The sequence below is a fragment of the Cetorhinus maximus genome, chromosome 4, assembly GCF_964194155.1.
Source record: "Cetorhinus maximus chromosome 4, sCetMax3.hap1.1, whole genome shotgun sequence".
NCBI classification, from domain to species: domain Eukaryota; kingdom Metazoa; phylum Chordata; class Chondrichthyes; order Lamniformes; family Cetorhinidae; genus Cetorhinus; species Cetorhinus maximus.
In genome coordinates this window covers 177436379-177442477 of record NC_135882.1, presented here as the reverse complement: position 1 = coordinate 177442477, position 6099 = coordinate 177436379, and positions in this window count along the sequence as shown.

Below are 6099 nucleotides of genomic sequence, written 5' to 3'. Positions count from 1 at the left end.
ACCAAGACCGTGTCAGCTCCAGTCCTGGTTCAGTCACCAAGACCGGGTCAGCTCGAGTCCTGGTTCAGTCACCAAGACCGGGTCAGCTCGAGTCCTGGTTCAGTCACCAAGACCGGGTCAGCTCGAGTCCTGGTTCAGTCACCAAGACCGTGTCAGCTCGAGTCCTGGTTCAGTCAGCAAGACCGTGTCAGCTCCAGTCCTGGTTCAGTCACCAAGACCGTGTCAGCTCGAGTCCTGGTTCAGTCACCAAGACCGGGTCAGCTCCAGTCCTGGTTCAGTCACCAAGACCGGGTCAGCTCCAGTCCTGGTTCAGTCACCAAGACCGTGTCAGCTCGAGTCCTGGTTCAGTCACCAAGACCGTGTCAGCTCCAGTCCTGGTTCAGTCACCAAGACCGGGTCAGCTCCAGTCCTGGTTCAGTCACCAAGACCGGGTCAGCTCCAGTCCTGGTTCAGTCACCAAGACCGGGTCAGCTCCAGTCCTGGTTCAGTCACCAAGACCGGGTCAGCTCCAGTCCTGGTTCAGTCACCAAGACCGGGTCAGCTCCAGTCCTGGTTCAATGATTCTCTAGCCCATGTGGTTGCTGATCTTCTTCTCCTTCAAGTAGGAACCCAGCTTCGTCCCCAGGTCACAGACAGGATCAGTCGGTCTCACTGTCTGGAGTAGACAACCTCCTCCTCCTCCAGACGGGGGCCTGAGAATCACCCTGAATGGGCATCGCCCGGGGGTGGGGGGGGCGGTGGCAGAAAGCCACGTCCAAGGTGACCACTAACTCCAGCCACTTTCACCAATGTGCCTCCCTCTTGGCCTGTCCTACACGTGACTCCATCCCTGCTCTACGGAGCTGACATCACTCACTGCCCTGGGGGTAGAAAGGGGGCGGGTAAGAAATTCCCCTCCTTACCCCATAACAACCCCACACGGACCAGCATCACATTTCTATTCGGACAGCGAGAGGAGAGCTGGATACCCAGTGAGAGTGGCAGCCTCGGACCGAGTGAGGCATCACCGGGCAGGCCCAACTCAGACCCACCAACGCTTCAAACCTCCCCCTCTGGCTGAGGCGTTGACCCCCTGTCCTCGTATCCCCCTACCAGGCTGAGTCAGATTGTGTTTGGTGGGCCGGCTGGGCTGTGGGACTATGTGAAAGGTGCTTTATTGTTTTATGTTAATACAAATACAGCTGAGGATACGCTTCAGCTCAGAACGTGTGCCCAGTGCCCAGCCTGGCCGGGGGTGGGGGGCACTCTGGTGTCTGTTGCCCCCTGTAACAAGGCTCTCAGCCTCACCCAAGACCCTGGGATGAGGCGGGGGAGAAGCCCCCCTTTTCCTGTGGAGACTTAAAAACTATCATCACCTCAGCACAGGAAGAGAAACCAGTCAGGAACCAGGGTCCGGACTGGTGGGGACCACCAGCAACGCTGACCATCCCCTGTGTGTAGAAATACCCCCGAGGTTGTCTGGATTTGAACAGGGGCCAGGATTTTACACCCCTCCTCCTCCTGCACCCCCCGGCAGTGGGTCTCCCACCCCCTGTCTGGCCGATGTGGTGAAGCCATTTAAACCCCCATTCGGTTCGGTGGGATAGGAGGGGAGTGGGTGGGGATTGTTAAACCCCCAGCCGTGCTTACAGGGAGACAAGTGCAGGCAGTTGTATTGCGGGTGAGGGGGTGGGGGGGTGCTGAAGAGGGGTCTGTCCCCTGTTGCCAGCTGCCTTACCAGGCAGCGAGGTGCCCGGGGGGTGGGGTGGGGGAGGAAGGGAAATGGAATCCTTCCTGCCAGTTGCCCGGGGCCCTGTTTGCACCCTCTGTGCACTGGGACAGCTGCAGTCTGTATCCTCCGACAGCCCTGCCAACTGGACCAGTCTGTTACACATTCCAAACTCCACCAAGGGCAACAAGGCGAGCGAGTGTCCTTCAGAGACTGAGAACACTCTGTACCAGCCGGGACACCGATAATCCGCATGCTGGAGAGGCTGGAGGGGGGCGGGGAGAGAGGGAGAGAGAAAGAGAGAGAGAGAGAGACTGTCCCCGGAACTCCAGCTGACCTGTCATTGTGAGGATTATACGGCAATAGGACTCACTGCTCAGGGGAGGTTCTATGTTCATCCAGCCCCGGGAACACACAGAGACAACACAAATAGCCCAACTACAGAGAAACAACAGCTGACACCGAGACACACCAACAGGTCTCAGCTCCAGCAAACAACTGAGTGGATGAAGAGGTAGGTTTTAAGGAGGAGAGAGGGGTGGAGGGGGTTAGGGAGGGCTCGGGGGACCCCAGGCAGCTGAAGGCACGGCCGCCCATTGTGCAGCGATGGGAATCAGGAATAGTCAAGAGGCCGGAATTACAGGAGCGCAGAGATCTCAGAGGGGTGTAAGGGGCTGGAGGAGGTAACAGAGATAGGGAGGGGTGTAGGGGCTGGAGGAGGTTACAGAAATAGGGAGGGGTGTAGGGGCTGGAGGAGGTTACAGAGATAGGGAGGGGTGCAGGGGCTGGAGGAGGTTACAGAGATAAGGAGGGGTGTAGAGGCTGGAGGGGGTTACAGAGATAGGGAGGGGTGTAAGGGCTGGAGGAGGTTACAGAGATAGGGAGGGTTGAAGGGGCTGGAGGAGGTTACAGAGATAGGAAGGGGTGTAGGGGCTGGAGGAGGTTACAGAGATAGGGAGGGGCGTAGGGGCTGGAGGAGGTTACAGAGAGAGGGAGGGGTGTAGGGGCTGGAGGAGGTTACAGAGATAGGGAGGGGTGTAGGGGCTGGAGGAGGTTACAGAGATAGGGAGGGACGTAGGGGCTGGAGGAGGTTACAGAGATAGGGAGGGGTGTAGGGGCTGGAGGAGGTGACAGAGATAGGAAGGGGTGTAGGGGCTGGGGGAGGTTACAGAGATAGGGAGGGGTGTAGGGGCTGGAGGAGGTTACAGAGATAGGGAGGGGTGTAGGGGCTGGAGGAGGTTACAGAGATAGGGAGGGGCGGAGGGGCTGGAGGAGGTTACAGAGATAGGGAGGGGTGTAGGGGCTGGAGGAGGTTACAGAGATAGGGAGGGGTGTAGGGGCTGGAGGAGGTTACAGAGATAGGGAGGGGTGTAGGGGCTGGAGGAGGCTACAGAGATAGGGAGGGTTGTAGGGAATGGAGGAGGTTACAGAGATAGGGAGGATTGTAGGGGCTGGAGGAGGTTACAGAGATAGGGAGGGTTGTAGGGGCTGGAGGAGCTTACAGAGATAGGGAGGATTGTAGGGGCTGGAGGAGGTTACAGAGATAGGGAGGGTTGTAGGGGCTGGAGGAGGTTACAGGGATAGGGAGGGGTGTAGGGGCTGGAGGAGGTTACAAAGATGGGGAGGCTTGTAGGGTCTGGAGGAGGTTACAGAGATAGGGAGGGGTGTAGGGGCTGTAGGAGGTTACAGAGATAGGGAGGGGTGTAGGGGCTGGAGGAGGTTACAGAGATAGGGAGGGTTGTAGGGGTTGGAGGAGGTTACAGAGACAGGGAGGGATGTAGGGGCTGGAGGAGGTTAGAGAGATGGGGAGGGTTGTAGGGGCTGGAGGAGGTTACAGAGATAGGGAGGGGTGTAGGGTTTGGAGGAGGTTACAGAGATAGGGAGGGGTGTAGGGGCTGGAGGAGGTTACAGAGATAGGGAGGGGTACAGGGGCTGGAGGAGGTTACAGAGATAGGGAGAGTTGTAGGGGCTGGAGGAGGTTAGAGAGATATGGAGGGTTGTAGGGGCTGGAGGAGGTTACAGAGATAGGGAGGGGTACAGGGGCTGGAGGAGGTTACAGAGATAGGGAGGGTTGTAGGGGCTGGAGGAGGTTAGAGAGATAGGGAGGGTTGTAGGGGCTGGAGGAGGTTACAGAGATAGGGAGGGGTACAGGGGCTGGAGGAGGTTACAGAGATAGGGAGGGTTGTAGGGGCTGGAGGAGGTTACAGAGATAGGGAGGGGTGTAGGGGCTGGAGGAGGTTACAGAGATAGGGAGGGGTGTAGGGGCTGGAGGAGGTTACAGAGATAGGGAGGGGTGTAGGGGCTGGGGGAGGTTACAGAGATAGGGAGGGGTGTAGGGGCTGGAGGGGGTTACAGAGATAGGGAGGGGTGTAGGGGCTGGAGGAGGTTACAGAGATAGGGAGGGGTGTAGGGGCTGGAGGAGGTTACAGAGATAGGGAGGGGTGTAGGGGCTGGAGGAGGTTACAGAGATAGGGAGGGTTGTAGGGGCTGGAGGAGGTTACAGAGATAGGGAGGGGTGTAGGGGCTGGAGGAGGTTACAGAGATAGGGAGGGGTGTAGGGGCTGGAGGAGGTTACAGAGATAGGGAGGGGTGTAGGGGCTGGGGGAGGTTACAGAGATAGGGAGGGGTGTAGGGGCTGGAGGGGGTTACAGAGATAGGGAGGGGTGTAGGGGCTGGAGGAGGTTACAGAGATAGGGAGGGGTGTAGGGGCTGGAGGGGGTTACAGAGATAGGGAGGGGTGTAGGGGCTGGAGGAGGTTACAGAGATAGGGAGGGGTGTAGGGGCTGGAGGAGGTTACAGAGATAGGGAGGGGTGTAGGGGCTGGAGGAGGTTACAGAGATAGGGAGGGTTGTAGGGGCTGGAGGAGGTTACAGAGATAGGGAGGGGTGTAGGGGCTGGGGGAGGTTACAGAGATAGGGAGGGGTGTAGGGGCTGGAGGAGGTTACAGAGATAGGGAGGGGTGTAGGGGCTGGAGGGGGTCACAGAGATAGGGAGGGGTGTAGGGGCTGGAGGAGGTTACAGAGATAGGGAGGGGTGTAGGGGCTGGAGGAGGTCACAGAGATAGGGAGGGTTGTAGGGTTTGGAGGGGGTCACAGAGATAGGGAGGGGTGTAGGGGCTGGAGGAGGTTACAGAGATAGGGAGGGGTGTAGGGACTGGAGGAGGTTACAGAGATAGGGAGGGGTGTAGGGGCTGGAGGAGGTTACAGAGATAGGGAGGGTTGTAGGGGCTGGAGGAGGTTACAGAGATAGGGAGGGGTGTAGGGGCTGGGGGAGGTTACAGAGATAGGGAGGGGTGTAGGGGCTGGAGGAGGTTACAGAGATAGGGAGGGGTGTAGGGGCTGGAGGAGGTCACAGAGATAGGGAGGGTTGTAGGGTTTGGAGGGGGTCACAGAGATAGGGAGGGGTGTAGGGGCTGGAGGAGGTTACAGAGATAGGGAGGGGTGTAGGGACTGGAGGAGGTTACAGAGATAGGGAGGGGTGTAGGGACTGGAGGAGGTTACAGAGATAGGGAGGGGTGTAGGGGCTGGAGGAGGTTACAGAGATAGGGAGGGGTGTAGGGGCTGGAGGGGGGTTACAGAGATAGGGAGGGGTGTAGGGGCTGGAGGAGGTTACAGAGATAGGGAGGGGTGTAGGGGCTGGAGGAGGTTACAGAGATAGGGAGGGTTGTAGGGGCTGGAGGAGGTTACAGAGATAGGGAGGGGTGTAGGGGCTGGAGGGGGGTTACAGAGATAGGGAGGGGTGTAGGGGCTGGAGGAGGTTACAGAGATAGGGAGGGGTGTAGGGGCTGGAGGAGGTTACAGAGATAGGGAGGGTTGTAGGGGCTGGAGGAGGTTACAGAGATAGGGAGGGGTGTAGGGGCTGGAGGGGGGTTACAGAGATAGGGAGTAGTGTAGGGGCTGGAGGAGGTTACAGAGATAGGGAGGAGTGTAGGGGCTGGAGGGGTTACAGAGATAGGGAGGGGTGCAGGGGCTGGAGGAGGTTACAGAGATAGGGAGGGGTGTAGGGGCTGGAGGAGGTTACAGAGATAGGGAGGGGTGTAGGGGCTGGAGGAGGTTACAGAGATAGGGAGGGGTGTAGGGGCTGGGGGAGGTTACAGAGATAGGGAGGGGTGTAGGGGCTGGAGGGGGTTACAGAGATAGGGAGGGGTGTAGGGGCTGGAGGAGGTTACAGAGATAGGGAGGGGTGTAGGGGCTGGAGGAGGTTACAGAGATAGGGAGGGGTGTAGGGGCTGGAGGAGGTTACAGAGATAGGGAGGGTTGTAGGGGCTGGAGGAGGTTACAGAGATAGGGAGGGGTGTAGGGGCTGGAGGAGGTTACAGAGATAGGGAGGGGTGTAGGGGCTGGAGGAGGTTACAGAGATAGGGAGGGGTGTAGGGGCTGGGGGAGGTTACA